Genomic DNA, 18,192 nt, shown 5'->3' on the forward strand with positions numbered 1-18,192 from the left:
ATAGCATTGATTTTATGGATTATAAAACGTGAAGTTGACACTGAGATTCATTTTTCTTTGGCAATAGAACATATTATTCTTTTTCGGCTTTAGCAGAAAAAAAATCCTATTAATAGTCAGAGAAAAAAAAAGTAGCTATAGAGTTTTACAAAATGCTTCATGGCTTTCAGATCATGTTACTTTATTTCCCAAAAAAAGCATCAAAGTGCTGATGTAACTCATCAGGTCAGGCAGCATCTCCGGAGAACATGGACAGGTTATGTTTTGTATAGGGACCATTTGTCTGACTGCTTGAGGGGGTTGATTGGCAGATGGTTGGACGGAGGCCAGAATGAAAAGACAAGGTGTGAGACAAAAGGATTGAAGACTTTTGATTTGTGTAGCTGAAGAAAGGAATATAGGTGGAAGGGGAGGGAGAGGGGTGAAACAGATGTCGGGGGGGGATGGTAATTACCTAAAATATTTTATTTGCTTTATATCCTGTTACTTTAGATTCCACTAGATTCCTGTTACTTTAGATTCCATTGCCTTGACTATTCTCAAGGCAAATGTGAGAGCAATACTATTCACAGCAAGGTGTTTTGTACGATGCTGTGTATGATTATTGGCAAAGATCCTGAAATAGTTGTGCTGTTGATTACCTTCCATGGTTAATAACTGCAGAATTGGAGAATGGACATTTCCAACACTGTAACTCTCCCTTGCTATTGCACGAAAGTATTAGGTTACCGGCTCTGGATTTGGAAAAAGGGTACATTGATGAATTTCTCAAAGCAGATTTCTATAACTTCGAATCAAAATACATAAAGTGTGAAAGATGCATCTTCTAGATGCGCTGGGACGCATCCTCAGTGATGTGACTCGGGGTCATCGGGTGTTTCATGTCTCACAACGTCAGACACCCTCGCCCAGGCGACCCAGCCGGGGTTGATCAGGCCCCGACTTGTGTCCCAGCAGCAAGCCCACGGATCAGCCCTCTTAATCCAAAGCCACCGAGTGGCTTTCTCGGCAGCTTCGCTTGCGGATTGAATGGCCCTCTTCTTTGCCAGCCCCGTAATGTCCAACTGGTTGAGGACTTTGCAGAGTGAGCGTCCTGCAAAGCCTCTGCAGCCCACCTATGGGCTCATAGTATGTCTTCCAGCCTCTGTCCTGGCACATCTCCATCAGTTCCTGGTACTTTGCGCGTTTCCTCTCGTTAGCCTCTTCAATATGCTTTTCCCAGGGCACTGTCAGCTCCAGAATGATCAGCTGTTTTGTCACTTCGGAGGTGACGAACATGTCTGGCCGGAGTGATGTTACTGTGATGTGCTGTGATTTCAGCAGTTTGCCCTGATCAACGAGCAGCTGCCAGTCAGTGGCTGTGTAGAGGAGGCTCGTCCTTGTTTTTGGTTGTGGTAGAGGCTTCTCTCCAGCTTTGACAAAAGTGATTGATTTCTATGGGGCATGGTGGTGTTTGCTGTTACTGATGGCAGTGGCTATGCTCTCAGCAACCACTTTGAGCACCTGGTCATGGCGCCACTGATAGCGACCTTCCCGAAGAGTTTGAGCAGCTGCTGAGGAGATGTTCTGATGATTCTCTTCCAGAGCAAAGTGGGCAGGAAGGTGTCTAGCTCTTGCCCCAGACGTGGAGGTTTGCTGGGCTTGGTAGGGCATCGTAGACAGCTTGGACAAGGAACCGGGCGTGCTGGAAGTCTGCCTGCATGATGTTTGACCAGGTAATCCTGCGCTGCGGTATGCTCTCCCATCTTGTCCACGCTCCCTGCTGCCTGAGACCCACCGTCCTGCTCACACGCTCTTCCTCCACACCTGCTCGGACCTCTTCCTGGATTAGATGGTGTCTCTCCTTGCCCTGGGCCTTGCCTTGTCTTAGGGAAGTATCCCAAACCCGCTCTGCCAGTTGCCATGACTCCCACCAATGCCTTTTACCTTAGGCGTGACTCTGCCACCTCCACTGCTTTCTCCACCCTCCATTTTCTCCCTGTTCTCACCTCGATGCCAGCCGATGACACCTTCTGGTCCCTGGAGTCCCTGTAACTGCAGAGCTGTGAGGCCACTGAATGGGAGCTGCAAGATGTTACTGGTCCCACACAGTGCTGCACTGTTGAGGCTGCGGGGAAGGCCAAGTCACCTGCGGAGAAAGCCACTGATCTTCCTTTCAAGGGACTCAACTGTGGTCAATGGAACAGCGTAAACCAGCAGAAGCCATAGGACTCGGGGCAGGATGGAATGCTGATAGATCCAGGCCTTGAATCTGCCAGGCAGACCCGACTTGTCGACTTTGGTGAACCAGGCTTCAAGGTCTTCGATGGACTTTTGAATGGCAGCGGAGTCTTTCAGAGTTGCGTCAAAAAACATGTTTATATGATAAATATATATATTTTCTAATTAACATAGAAAATTTGTGATGCAGAAACAGCCAGCTGTGCAGAGATAAGCAATTGGTAATTGAATATGGTTTAGGAAGTTGTAAGCTCATCGTTGTTTGCTGGTTTCTTTAGTTAAGTTTGAATGGTGAAACAGGTTAGAATCAATTATAATGCCTTACTCAGTGTAATTAACTGTCATTTGGTTGGTATTACAAGGTGATCAATACATAGAACTAACCCAACAAAATGTTGGTGCATGATTTAACACTTCATCCAGTCATGGTAAACTTTCGGACTGTATAGTTAATCTGTACTGTAATATCAAAATAACAAATCTTGCACTTTCATTCCAGCAGGATACTGTTTATTTTTTAATTATCTTTACTGTCAATATGCTAAAATCCTAGTGAGGCATTTGATTTTAAAAGCTGTTAGGTCCAGAGTTTTGTGCAATATTTTTCCTTTATATTTTAAAGAGTCTGTGGGGTTTCATATGCTGCTTTGATTAGTACATCAGCTGACAATTTTTAATGTAATTTTTGATGTGATTGTTTTGGTAAATTGTCCAGAATCAGTTTCGATTCAACCTGTAACTCTACATTAAGGTACTATTTCACTGGCACTGAGGTGTCGGATCCAATATTTATACAACTTAGATCAGAAAAGCAGGTGCACATCTCCATCTTAATTCACTGATAATTCAGATGGTATTGAATGGCATGAAAATTGAAAGAGTTGACAAGTGATTTAAATGTTATATTTTTACTGCAAGATAAAACTAATGTGAGTATAAATGTTGTATTCCTATATTTTCCGTTAACCTCCTTTAATAAACATTAAGGATATAGATGACGCATGTGTAGTATTCAACATGGTCAATTTTGGGAAATGGGCAAATGTCTTCTCACCTTACCTGCAAGTATCCTGATCATTATGGCATTATTGGTTTTAATTCAAAATCACCTTAATTATTTAGGCCTTAAGATTGGTTTGTAACTAAAGCGTTTCCCTGGGATTTCAAAATAATTCTTTAAGTAAGTATGATTGTGCGTGTTTTAAAATATGTCACCATGACATTTTTGACCTTATAGATTTGCTTTGGCCAGGATTCGTGATGGAGATTATAAACTCTCTATAAATAGCACTACAAGATCATCTAAGGTCATACTGTCTCAGAGCAGAGAAAGAAAAATATTAATTTAGTTCAGTAATACAGATTACGGCATTGTATTCTTTGAAGGAAAGACTTGTTTTCATAATTACAAAGATGTATAGCTTGTACCTGAGCTGCTGACCATCAGAAGACCTATTCATATTTCTTCAAATTTGCTGAATTGTTAAATGTGTTTTGGCAACTTCTTTTGGGAAACAAGAGTTTGCTCTTGATAAGAAAGAAGCTTCATCCCCAGTAGAATATATGCGTATGCTCATGTAGAGACAAGCTAAATGAGGAAAGTTTTGATGCGTTATTTTAATTGATTTAATTGATGACAATATTAAGATATTGATGTATTGCCACTGTATTTGCTTTACATATTGTGATATGTGCCTTTTTTATGCTTGTGCCATAGGATATATTTGTGAAAAACAGATGGTAATTTTTGCATCTCATTATCTATGAGGTTCCAATAATTGTTTCAGTCCCAAATTCAAGAAAAAAATCACCCAAGACTGATCTAATACAGCAATTAAAAATAGTGATTGTTCTTTCCCAATTGGTGTATTTATAAATAAAAGGAGTTACAGTTTCTTGCGCAGCCACTTCTCTCTCTGGTGGTCCCCATGGCAGTGGTTTTCATTAATAACCAAGTGTATTTGTGTAAGATTCGTCAATCAGTCAGGTTTATAATGTTGATATTGTGGCTACAAATTTGCAATGTATAATTGTCTATGTACTCTTCTTACACATTTTGAATGATAGGCATGTTGCTATCTTCTTTTTAGGCTGGGTTAAATAAAATATCGTGTATTTTTAACAAAGCTGAATTATTCTATTGTTTCCATCTGTTCAGTCTGTTTGTTGTAAAAATGTCTCTGAGAAGTGATTATATGTCAGTGATTTATTTGTGAAACAAGAAATGTCCAATACCTTTTCAGTTAAAATTGATTTTTTCTACCATACTGTTACAAATTAAAATATATTCCTGGTAACACTTCAAATCAAAATCATGGTTTGTTTTATTATGAATGCAAAGTCTAAATCAGGTGTTATTATTCCATTTAACCATATAATAACCATATAACAATTACAGCACGGAAACAGGCCATCTCGACCCTTCTAATCCGTGCTGAACACATAATCTCCCCTAGTCCCATATACCTGCGCTCAGACCATAACCCTCCATTCCCTTCCCATCCATATAACTATCCAATTTATTTTTAAATGATAAAAACGAACCTGCCTCCACCACCTTCACTGGAAGCTCATTCCACACAGCTACCACTCTCTGAGTAAAGATGTTCCCCCTCATGTTACCCCTAAACTTCAGTCCCTTAATTCTCATGTCATGTCCCCTTGTTTGAATCTTCCCTACTCTCAGTGGGAAAAGCTTTTCCACGTCAACTCTGTCTATCCCTCTCATCATTTTAAAAACCTCTATCAAGTCCCCCCTTAACCTTCTGCGCTCCAAAGAATAAAGCCCTAACTTGTTCAACCTTTCTATGAACTTAGTTGCTGCCGCAACATTCTAGTAAACTGGGTACTCTCTCTATTTTGTTGAATCCTTCCTATAATTAGGCGCAAAATTGTACACCATACTCCAGAATTGGCCTCACCAATGCCTTGTACAATTTTAACATTCATCCCAACTTCTATACTCAATGCTCTGATTTATAAAGGCCAGCACACCAAAAGCTTTCTTTACCACCCTATCTACATGAGGTTCCACTTTCATGGAACTTTTCATAGTTATTCCCAGATCCCTCTTTTCACCTACATTCTTCAATTCACTACGATTTACCATGTTCGTCATATTTTGATTTGTCCTGCCAAGATGTAGCACCTCACACTTATTAGCATTTAAACTCCATCTGCCATCTTTCAGCCCACTCTTCCAACTGGCCTCTCTGGACTTCATTACCCGCAACCCCACCTATCTTAGTATCCGCATCATCCAGATCATTGATGTACATGACAAAAAACAGTGGACCCAACACAGATCCCCGTGCCACCCCACTCGTCACTGGCCTCCAACCTGACAAAGAACCATCCACCATTACTCTCTGGCATCTCCCATTCAGCCACTGTTGAATCCATCTTGCTACTCCACCATTAATACCCAACCATTGCACCTTCTTAACCAACCTTCCATGAGGAACCTTGTCAAAGGCCTTACTGAAGTCCATATACATAACATCCACTGCTTTACCCTCATCAATTTCCCGAGTAACATCTTCAAAAAATTCAAGAAGATTAGTTAAACATGACCTTCCAGGTACAAATCCATGTTGACTGTTCCTAATCAGACCCTGTTTATCCAGATGCTTATATATATTATCTCTAAGTATTCTTTCCATTAATTTGCCCACCACTGACGTCAAACTAACAGGTCTATAATTGCTAGGTTTACTCTTAGACCCCTTTTTAAACAATGGAACAACGCGCAGTATGCCAATCCTCCATCACTATTCCCGTTTCTAATGGCATTTGAAATGTTTCTGCCATAGCCCCGGCTATTTCTATACTAACTTCCCTCAATGTCCTAGGGAATTTAATCAGTAGTGATTAAAGATCATTTAATCGCCGCCTCACCGGGACTGCCGAACCCTTGCTGCCTCACCAGGACCGCCGAACCTCGCTGCATCGCCGTTACCTCCAACTATCGCCGCCTCATCGGGACAGCCAACCCTCGCCGTCCCACCGGCCATCCGCTGACCATGACTTCCGACGCTTCGCCCGCTGACCCGGACTCCACTACCCACGGGGCCTCCACCTCTACCGACTCTACCAATCCTCGCCACTCCACCGCCCACCAGCAGGTCGCAGCCATCGCCTTACCCGAGTCCCAGGCTCAGCACCGGGCCTGAAGTCTCCACGCTGCAGGCTCTCACACCACGGGTTTGACTGCGCTGGGCCCTAGTGTTCCCCACTTAACACAGGGAACCTCAGTGGTTGTTCCACTGAGTCTTCCCCTTCCCCCTTAAACCACGTGACCCCAGCTCCTCCCCACCCACACGTCCTCATACCCCTCTCCTTCCAGACCACCCACCACCCCCCTACCAGACATCGCCTCGGCCTCCGTCCACTCACCTGCATTCCTCCGGCCCCAACCCCCATCGATGCCGTGTGTTCACCATCTCCACTGACCTCCCCCTATCTGATACTGAACGGTCTGTCCTCAACAGAGGCCTCCGCATCCAAGCGTTTTTCCATGGGGAAGAGTCCTGACCCCCTAGTGATGACCTCTTCTCCCATCTCCAACGGACCCCCTCCTCTTGGACTCTCCCTCATGCCCATCTACTGCCGGCGGGACATCAACCGCCTCAACTTCTCCACTCCCCTTTCTCACTCTAACCTCTTCCCTCCTGAACGTACAGCCCTCCACTAACTCTGCAACAACCCAGACTGCGCTGATCTTGACAAGTCTGAGGCCACGCGCCAACTCTCAGACACCTCCTCCTACGTATCCTTGGACCATGACCCCACAGACGAGCACCAGGCCACTATCTCAAACACCATCACTGACTTCATCCACTCCGGCTCCCTGCCCGCCCAAGCCTCCAACCTCATCGTTCCCCAGCCCCGCACCACCCGATTTTATCTTCTCCCCAAAATCCACAAACCTGACTGTCCTGACAGACCCATTGTTTCTGCTTGTTCTTGCCCCACCGAACTTGTTTCCACATAGCTCGACTCCATTCTATCCCCCCCCAGTCAAATCCCTCCCTACATATGTCCAAGACACCTCACACGCTCTTCGTCTACTCCATGACTTCTGTTTTCCAGGCCCCCACTCCCTCATCTTCACCATGGATGTCCAGTCACTCTACACCTCCATCCCCACCAGGAGGGTCTTAAAGCCATCAGTTTCTTCCTCGAACGCAGAATCATTCAATCCCTGTCTACAAATACTCTCCTCCATCTAGAGGAGCTGGTCCTTACCCTCAACAAATTTACCTTTGACTCCTCCCATTTCCTCCAAATCCAATGCGTAGCTATGGGCACGCACATGGGCACCAACTATTCCTGCCTCTTTGTAGGATACGTCAACAATTTCACCACTAACTTTCATCCTGCACTCAAATTCATCTGGACCATTTCTGACATCTCCCTACCGTTTCTAGACCTCACTATCTCCATTGCAGGTAACAGACAACTGACCAACATTTACTACAAACCCACTGACTCCCATGGCTATCTGGACTAGACTTCTTCCCACCCTGCTTCCTGTAAGGTCTCCATCCCCTACTCCCAATTCCTCCATCTACGCCGCATCTGCACCCAGGATGAGGTGTTCCAAACCAGGGCATCGGAGATGTCCTCATTCTTTAGGGAATGGGGGTTCCCCTCTTCGATTATAGATGAGGCTCTCACCAGGGTCTCCTCTATATCCCGTAGCTCCACTCTTACTTCCCCCCCCCCCCCCCCCCCCCCCACTCGTAACAAGGACATAGTCCCCCTTGTCCCACCCTACCAGCCGTCACATACAACAGATAATCCTCCAACATTTTCGCCACCACTTGCCACATCTTCCCATCTCCTCCCATTTTGGCTTTCTCCAGAGACTGCTCCCTCCGTAACTCCCTGGTCAATTCGTCCCTTCACATCCAAACCACCCCCTCCCCTGGTACGTTCCCTTGCAACCGCAGGAAATGCTACACTTGTCGCTTTACCTCGCCCCTTGGCTCCATCCAAGGACCCAAGCAGTCTTTCCAGGTGAGGCAGAGGTTCACCTGCACATCCTCCAACCTCATCTATTGCTTCTGCTGCTCTAGGTGTCAGCTGCTCTACATCGGTGAGACTAAGCGTAGGCTTGGCGATCGCTTCGCTCAACTCCTCCGCTCGATTGAACTCCCCCTCACATTCCGAATCTGACCATTCTGTCCTGTGCCTCCTCCATGGCCAGAGTGAGTCCCACCACAAACTGGAGGAACAGCACCTCATATTTTGCTTGGGCAGTTTACACCCCAGCGGTATGAACATTGACCTCCAATTTCCGGAAGTGCTTGCTTCCTCTCTCCTTCCCCTACCCTTCCCAGCTCTCCCACAGCCAACTGTCTCCGCATCTTCCTTTCTTCTTCCCATCCCCCCACCTCACCCCCCCCCCCCCCACCCACTCGCACATCAGTCTGAAGAAGGGTCTCGACCCGAAATGTCATCTCTTCCTTCGCTCCATAGATGCTGCCTCACCCGCTGAGTTTCTCCAGCATTTTTGTATATCCTCGATTTTTCCAGCGTCTGCAGTATTTTTTTAAATAAAATGATCATTTATTACAGTTCAGTTCATTGATATTAATCTCTAACAGATCATTAGAAATGTGAGTAGAAGCCTGCCGCTCAGCTTCTTGAGGCTGCTCCACCATTCATCAAGATTGTAGCTATTTCTTCATTTCACTTTCTTGTTCCTATATTCCCTCTATATCACTTGATCCCTTCACCATTAGGAAATCTATCCACCTCCCTGAATATCTTTAATGATGTGATCTCCACTGCCCTCTGTGATGAGAATTCCACATGTTCACTACCCACTGGGTGACGGATTTTCTCCTGATCCTTGTTCAAAGACGCATATCCTATCTCCTACAGCTATTTTCTTTGGTTCTGAACTCTCCAGCCACTGGGAACACACACCCTGTCTCTACCCTCTATAATCAGATTTGAATTTTGCAGCGTTCTTTGAGAACCCCTCTCATTCGTCTAAACTCCAGTGAAAAACAACAAATCCTAATCTCTCCTTGTATATCAATTCTGCCATCCCACGAGTCAGTCCATTAAATCTACATCCCTCCATGACAAAAATATCCTACCTCTGAGAAGTAGACCAGAAATGCACACACAACTTGTCGCAGCGGAACATTTGAATTCACTACACACCCAGATCTTATTGCACCCTCCCCTTTTCCAAATGTAATGCCATTCAGAAATGTCGTTTCTGATTTGCTTTAGATCCGACTTACACAAGGGTTCTTCTGTTAAGGGTCCGTGGGCTGTAACCCTTACATATGTCAGGGAGTGTCTGTACATGGTTATGATATGCAATATACTTTTATTCAACTGTTATTCTTTGGAAAGTGTAATACTGTACAAGATTGTCATAATGTTTAAAAGACAATGTAAGTGGAATTATTGAAGGGAATCAAAACAGAAGTGTCTTCACTTATTTCCTGGGATGGTATCTTGAGCAGATGATGTTCATCACTTCTGTAACCGAGGTCAATTTTTGAAAACCACCAGCTCCTTCTGTTCCTTGAATTTCTTCTCTTATGTTACATTCGACGGTTTCTTATTAATTTGTTTAAACTCTATACACAAAAAAGAGTGAAATCTTTGGTGGATTATGAAAGAAGATGCATAGGACAAGTACGAAAATGGACATTGCAATTATGAAATTCTTCTCAGGAAAGATCTTGTGGTAAGTGATAGAATTGTGAGAAAATTGTGATTTAGTTTTGAAAAGCTTACAATTTCAACGAGGGAATTGTTCAAATTGTGTGTTTTGGACGACCAATTGATGGGCCAGAGTTGCAAACATATTAGTGAATTCATTCGTATAACCCAAGCTTCCAGCTTCACTTGTGGCTGAGACGACGAAAAGGGACACCAACAGGCCTTTAGGTAGTTGCCAGCAACTGAATAGTCCATTAAGGATGAATGGTTAGGCCTGGTGTGGCGATTAAATTTAAATATTTCAACAAAATTGCCTTGAAAATTTGTAGCCACCGTTAGTGATTTCAAAACTTGCTCAAAGTAAACCGAATGAGTGTCCTTTTGGAAATAAAAATGTCAATATGTGGTTGCAGGATATAAAAATGTCTGATTGTTTCTAATTGTTACTTTCAATATAACCTCGGAGAATATAAAATATGGAAAATCATAGTTTGCAGAATATTTAGAGTTACGTTGTCACCAATGTCTATAATATTTTGACTGTTCTTGTTGGTGAGAAATTTTCTGTGACAAAGTACCTCTTATCCATGATTTCTAGAAAAACGATCAAGTTCCAATAGTAACATTACTAACATCTACCATGAACCTTCTTTCTGGCATCTTTACACAGATTCCAAATGGTTTACATTTATAAACTGAAAAGTGCAAGGAAACACTAGCTATCCCATGGATGTTAACTTGCTTATGCCCAGATGGGAAAGTAAAAAAAGAAACTTAAAATCAGTGTAGATTTGGTTTGACACATCATGAAAAAATATCTCCGTCAGTGAAAAGATCCGAGCCAAAGAAGAATCTGCTCTCTATTTGAATTAATTTACTTTACAGATCATTTAAAAATTGCCCTTTCCAGAAATCAGTGATACAATTTCTAAATTTGCACCACTAATTCCAGCAGTTGCTATCTCTTGAGTCACTGGATTCCGGTATCTGCAGTCTCTTGTGTCTCCTTTTCATTGCTCCACTGCAAAGTTTTCTAGAAAAAGTTTTCCTCCTCTCCAGATGAAGTGCCTGAAAGATATCTTGCCAGTTTCCTCCACAGATGCTGCCTCACCTGCAAAGTTCCTCCAGCAGTTTTTTTTTAATGTATGCAAATTCTAAAATCCATCCTGAAACATTGGCTGTAGATGCTGTCATCTTGAGTAAAAAGCAAACTCCTGGAAGAATTAGCGACAGGCAGCAACTGTGGATGGAAATAGAGCATTCTTCAGACTGATGGAGTAGAGGGGAGACAGCTCATAGAACAGGTAAGGGGTGGGGCAGGAGCTAGAAAGTGAGAGATGGATCCAGATGAGGGGAAGATGATTGGCAGATGAGGCAGGTGGAGGAGAGAAGAGTGGAGATAATATTCAAGGCTGGATGTCATGTGGAGAAGATAAAAGGATGTAGATGGTGGAATTAGATTAAGCCGAAAGGTGGGGAGTGAAATATAAAACCAAAGTGTGGTGGGTATAAGGGAAGAGGGAGGGGGGAGAAAAATGGGGAATGCGGAGTTGGAAGTGGTGGGAGATGAACAGGTGGAGGAGAGGAAAGGAACTGGGTGATGAGGTGGAAAGAAAGGTGTCCATTGGCGGGGAGGGCGAGGGTCTGAGCGAGCATGTTAGATGAAAAGGATGAGGAGAGCTGCCTCATAATCCGCTGGGTTGTAGGCTACCCAGCAGATTATGAAATGCTGCTCTTCTAGTGTAAGAATGATTTCACTGGCCGTGGGGGAGGCCGAGGCCAGGCAACATGGGATGGGGAATTATAATAGCTAGCAACTCGGAGCTCCAGCTGGCATTGAAATACTAGTGTAAGTTTGCCAAATGAAACGCAGTGTGTTGGGTTTAAGCATGAAGAGAATGTTTCATTTTATCTTATAATTTCACTCACTAACCACATTGTAGTTGAAGATGAAAAGCTAAAATATCCTAATTATCAAGAACAGCTTCTTCCCCTCAACCATCAGGGTCTTGAATCACCCTGCATTATACTAACCACAATCTTCCCTCAGCACCAAATGACCAAGGAATTTTTATGGGGTACACTATGTACTTCAACACTATTATGGTTGAGTTGCCTCATATAGATATAGATATGCCATTTATTGTCACTATAACAAAAAGGGAGGAGGGGGGGGGGATAGGTGCACAATTCTGCGGCGCTATATACATATCTATAAAGGCAAAATGGTGAAGGATGAATAGGTAGTATTCTTAGGCAGATGTTTAAAGATTATATTAAATATTAAAAATGTCTTCCAGAGGGCAGCAGGTCGAACAGTCCAAACGCAGGATGGGAGCTGTCCTTGATGATATTCTTTGCCCTGCTAAGGCAGCGGGAGGTGTAAATATCCATCAGGGAGGGGAGAGGGCAACCAATGATCTTCTGTGCTGTAATGCAGTATGTCAGCAGGCTCTCAATGGACGAGCGGTAGAAGGTCAGCAGCAGGTTAGAGTCCAGGTTGTGCTTCCTGAGAACCCTCAGGAAGTGCAGCCGCTGCTGAGCCTTCTTGATGACCGCTGTCATGTGGTCTGTCCAGGAGATATCAGCAGAGATAAGGACCCGAGAAACCGGAAGGTGTTGACCCTCTCCAACACACTCGCGTTAATGTGTAGGGGGACTAAGTCGGTGCTGTGCCTCCTGAAGTGATGAGCTCTTTTCTGGTGTTCAGAGCCTGCTGAGCACCAGGGTCAACTTCAGGCTGTAGGGAGGTTGAAATATCCGACTACAGTAGTGTCATCAGCAAACTTGGATGGGGAGTTGTGGGCGGACCAATGATCTTCTAGTGCTGTCAGGAGTAGTTACCCTCTGACCGCCTCTCCAATATGTCTGCCATCATCCAACTCAGTATCCCGTACCTGCTTAATACCCCCTGATCCCCTTAGCCACAAGGGCCACATCTAACTCCCTCTTAAATATAGCCAATGAACTGGCCTCAGCTACCCTCTGTGGCAGAGAGTTCCAGAGATTCACCACTCTCTCGTGAAAAAAGTTCTTCTCATCTCGGTTTTAAAGGATTCCCCCTTTATCCTTAAGCTGTGACCCCTTGTCCTGGACTTCCCCAACATCGGGAACAATCTTCCTGCATCTAGCCTGTCCAACCCCTTAAGAATTTTGTAAGTTTCTATAAGATCCCCTCTCAATCTCCTAAATTCTAGAGAGTATAAACCAAGTCTATCCAGTCTTTCTTCATAAGACAGTCCTGAAATCCCAGGAATCAGTCTGGTGAACCGTCTCTGCACTCCCTCTATGGCAATAATGTCCTTCCTCAGATTTGGAGACCAAAACTGTACGCAATACTCCAGGTGTGGTCTCACCAAGACCCTGTACAACTGCAGTAGAACCTCTTTGCTCCTATTCCTGGTTTTTCATGAAAGCCATAGATTGCTTTCTTTTGCCTGCTGATGCCACCCATGACTGGTTGTCAACACCCAGGTCTCGCTGCATCTCCCCCTTTCCCAATCGGCCACCGTTTAGATAATAATCTACTTTCCCGTTTTTGCCACCAAATAACCTCACATTTATCCACATTATAGTGCAGTGCCGTCAGCACTCACCCACTATGACGTCATGCGGTCTCCTAGCATGTCCTGTAACACTGCCCCGGACTACATCCGCAAACTTGGGATATTGTATTCCCTAGACAGTATAGGAGGGGGCTTAGCACACAGCCCTGTGGGGAGCCGGTACTCAACCTGCAAGTGGAGGAGAGGTGGGGGCCGAGTCTCACAGTCTGGGGCCGGTTGGTGAGGAAATCGTTTATCCAGGCACATGTGAGAGTGGGGAGGCCGAGAGTGACCAACTTATCAATGAGAATGTCCAGAATGATTGTATTGAAAGCTGAGCTATAATCCACAAAGAGCATCCGGACGTAGCTCTGCCCCTGCTCCAGATGGCTCAGCACAGAGTGGAGAGCTACGGTTGATAATTTGTTGTATCATTGTATATTACAATAATATTATTTGTAATGTTATTGTGTAAATGTGTACAGCAGCAGCTAATAAGAATTTCATTGTTCCGGTCCAGGACCATACATTAATTAAACACTCTTGACTGTTGAAGCCTATTGAATGGAAAACTAAATACAAGATGGCTCAGATCTTCCCTTTTAAATGTCACAATTACTTGGATTTGCTGATTTTTTTTTAAATTATTTGACTGAGCGGCATCTCATTATTCCCAGTAGTGGGTTCAATTCTGACAGCCAGACAAGCAAGACCCTTCCATTACAATGGTAGTTCCTCATGGCTGTTAGTTTCCCAGCTCTTGACTGCGAATGAATGTGGACAAATGCATGTCGTCAGAAGCATAAGTTAGCCTTTTTATTTAAGTTGTCAGAAGGTATTTAAGAGATCATGCACATTTGGTATTTAGAAAATAATATTTTCTTAACAATTTTTTGATTCCAGAATCCTTTTGCGTGCTTACATTCAATATCAGTGACAGGTTTGACAGCTTGGTGAACCTGGGGTCTGGCCTCACCACCTATCAAAATTACTCTGGGTGTACAGCTGAGCACTTACAAACACAAGGCCTCTAAGTTGGAGTACTGTGTTAAATTTCTTCAAACATCTGGGAGCCAGCTTTCCAACAGAAGACCAAGTGCAGGAGCATACTGGAGGAAATGGTATGGTCCAAAGACAGATCCACGGTGATCTCAGATCAGCATAAGATTTGCTATATTGTTTAAAAGTTGACTAGAATGAAGAGTATTGTAACAGCTCTCCCTCCCATTGTTCATCATTTTGGTCAATCATATGAGTAATAAGGTTCCCCCAATATAATATACCTGCCTATGAAGTAGACTGAGATTTGAGTAGGTTAATGTAAACAATGATGGTATGCAGTAGTTCCACATGGATATTGGAGGACTGCACTATTGATCTGGATTTTTAAAATAAAATACTATGAAGTAGTCTTTTCTTTCCGCCAGATGGCTTCAATGAAGCCCATAATCTTTAAAGAAATACATTTTAAAACTACAGTATCAATAATAATTTCACCGTAAAGGAAACATTTTCACAGAGATTCTCTATCACAAGCTATCAAAACATTTACAGGAGCAGAAATATGTCTCTGGCAAGAGTGCAAAATAGGAGACATTTGATGATCCTCCAATCTAAGGCGCTTTAGAAGGAGTATAGGATATTTGCTTTTATTGGCCAAGGTGCCAGATTATGATAGGTTGTGCTGGATCTGAATACTAAATTGGTTAGGCCACAGTTGAAGCACTGTGTGTAATTCTGATCCCGCAATAAATGATGTAAAGAGTTAGAGGGATGAAGTCCCAATACATGAGACAACTTTTCTCCTCCCTGATAGACACTGATTGTTCCTAGGGGACAGAAAGCAGAACTCTACTGAGAGCCCTCTGAGGCACACAGTTTTTGGTGCCTCCGACTGCCCTTTGATGGAAACCAAAAGGTACACAATAACCACCGCACCATGAAATGTCACCGTCTACTGGCACGCAAGTGGCTACCTCTCCTCTATTTGAAAGTATGAGCTCTTGCAATAGGATGTTGCAATATGTTCCTCAATATCACTTGAAGGCTGCCAGGCAGGCTGGACTTTGCATTAAGCCTATCAATGAGACTCTCTAATACTCTTTTCATCAATCGTTTTAATATGCATCTGTCCAATGTTTGAGTTGACAGCTGGCGCACTCCCTTAACCTTAAAAATAATATTTTTTCATGTCATTACAGAGAAACTTGGCTGATATGATCACGTGACAATTTCAGCTGATGTTTAATATACAGTGTATTGTACAAGTTTAATTAGACGATTACATTGGATGTTTAACATTGGATAGCATTCAGACATTCTTTATGATTAGTGTTGTAATTTTTTTAATTATCTGCATTATCATTCAAGAAGAGAAACAGTTATTTGTAAATTTTAGTTTGTCAACTTATCATTTCAAAAAGTTGTGACTTTATTTTTAGAATTATGGAGGGTTTTTTTCTATTTTAATTCTATCTTATTTGCTTTCCTCCGATACCAATTTGCAAAGGAAACATAATGGCCTTTGCAAGTAACAATGATGCCACGCCTAGCTGATTTCATGGAAAAACTGCTGAATACTATTCAGTACTGACATTAACAAGACTGAATGCTTTCAGGTTAAGGTCAGCCTGCCAGTGGCATCGAGGCGCTACTTAATTCAAGATTATTACTTGCAGCCAGGAGTTTTCAAAAACAGTCCTGTACCATGAAAATACATCAGTTCAGCAATATTATTTCAAGACAATGTGGCTCCACCTCACTGCCTGCATTTCTTTACTAAAATGACCTGACCAGGATAAATACATATAACCAGATATTATCATTGAAACAATGGAAATACTATCAAAATAACAATAATTCTCCAAGATTTTTTTTCTGGTCACTCTTTTCCAAATACAGACATCTCATTCTAAAGTGACAGATCATGTGTATTAATAACCTTCCTGGATCTCACATAATTGACTAGCCTTCACTCGAGTAGCATTGCTTTGGAAGGGCATGTTTAAATGAAGGTATTCATTGATAATTAACAATCATGCACAAGTACCAGTTGGCATAGGATATCAATTGCCAACAAAAAAGTATACAGAATTACTGCCTTAGCCCCAGTTCAGGGCTACAGCAACATTAGCCTTAGACATCTGTTTCTGTTAGCAGAGAATATTCCTTGCATTAGAATGCAAAGGTTTACATTGAGGACCTATGGAATATCAAACCTTGAGGGTAGGCCACGGACAGGTCCTAAAGCTGATGGGGGTGGTGCAGTGAAACAGGAAGAGGTTAATTATTTGATCAAGACGAAGACGGGAGGGGTGGGAGGTAGGCTGACATCCAACGGTGTTTCATTCTGACAGTGGAAGGAGGGTGGTGGAGTTGATGAATGCAGTCACTGACAATGGCTCATACCGTGTGGGGCCAGAGGAACACAAATATTTTATTATATACATTTTTAAAGGAGGCTTGCAAAGGTTTCCATATAGAGAGCTGATTAGTGATACTTAGATCTATTTATTTCTGAACTGAGTCAATCTTGCACTAGGTGTACTCAGGGTAATCCAAAATTGTACAAGAGGTCCTGAACAGACATTAGGCCCCTTATTTACATAATAATAATAATAATAATAATATATTTTATTTATGGGCGCCTTTCAAGAGTCCCAAGGGCACCTTACAAAAATTTAGCAAGTAGAGGAAAAACATGTAAGGGGAATGAAATAAATAGTAGAGACATGACTAGTACACAAATTAAAGACAGAATTCAATTCAAAACACAATATGAGGCAATTCATGCACAGATGAAAAGGGAGGGGGACGTGGGGCTAAGGATAGGCAGAGGTGAAAAGATGGGTCTTGAGGCGGGACTGGAAGATGGTGAGGGACATGGAATTGCGGATCAGTTGGGGGAGGGAGTTCCAGAGCCTGGGAGCTGCCCTGAAGAAGGCTCTGTCCCCAAAACTGCGGAGGTTGGACTTGTGGATGGAGAGGAGACCGGCTGATGTGGATCTGAGGGACCGTGAGGGTTGGTAGGGGGAGAGGAGGGCAGTGAGATATGGAGGGGGGGGGGGGGGGGGCAGATGGTGGAAGGCTTTGTGGGTGAGGACCAGGATTTTGTAGGTGATCCGGTGGGATGGGAAGCCAGTGAAGTTGTTTGAGGACTGGAGTGATGTGATGCCAAGATTTGGTGTGGGTGATGAGTCGGGCGGCTGCGTTCTGGACCAGTTGGAGTCGGTTGATGTAGGTGGAGCTGATGCCAAGGAGAAGTGAGTTGCAGTAGTCCAGTCGGGAGGAGATGAAGGCATGGATGAGTCTTTCAGCAGCGGGAGGTGTGAGAGAGGGTCTGAGTTTGGCGACGTTGTGGAGATGAAAGAAGGAGGTTTAATGACATGGCAGATGTGAGGCTCAAGGGAGAGGGTGGAATCAAAGATCACGCCAAGGTTGCAGGTCTGGGGAGATGGGGAGACAGTGGTGCCGTCGATGGTGAGAGTGGGGTTATTGATTTTGCTGAGTGTGGATTTGGAGCCTATGAGGAGGAATTCTGTCTTATCGCTGTTGAGTTTGAGGAAGTTATGTTGCATCCAGGTTTTTATAGCTGACAAACAGGAGTTGATATGGGGAGGGGAGGCGAGGGGGGGGGGGTGGGGTGGTTGTGGGGGGATTTGGTGCCGAGGTAGATCTGGGTGTCATCGGCGTAACAGTGGAAGTCCAGGTTGAAGTTGCGGAGTATCTGACAAAG

The sequence above is a fragment of the Leucoraja erinacea genome, chromosome 15, assembly GCF_028641065.1.
Source record: "Leucoraja erinacea ecotype New England chromosome 15, Leri_hhj_1, whole genome shotgun sequence".
Taxonomy (NCBI): domain Eukaryota; kingdom Metazoa; phylum Chordata; class Chondrichthyes; order Rajiformes; family Rajidae; genus Leucoraja; species Leucoraja erinaceus.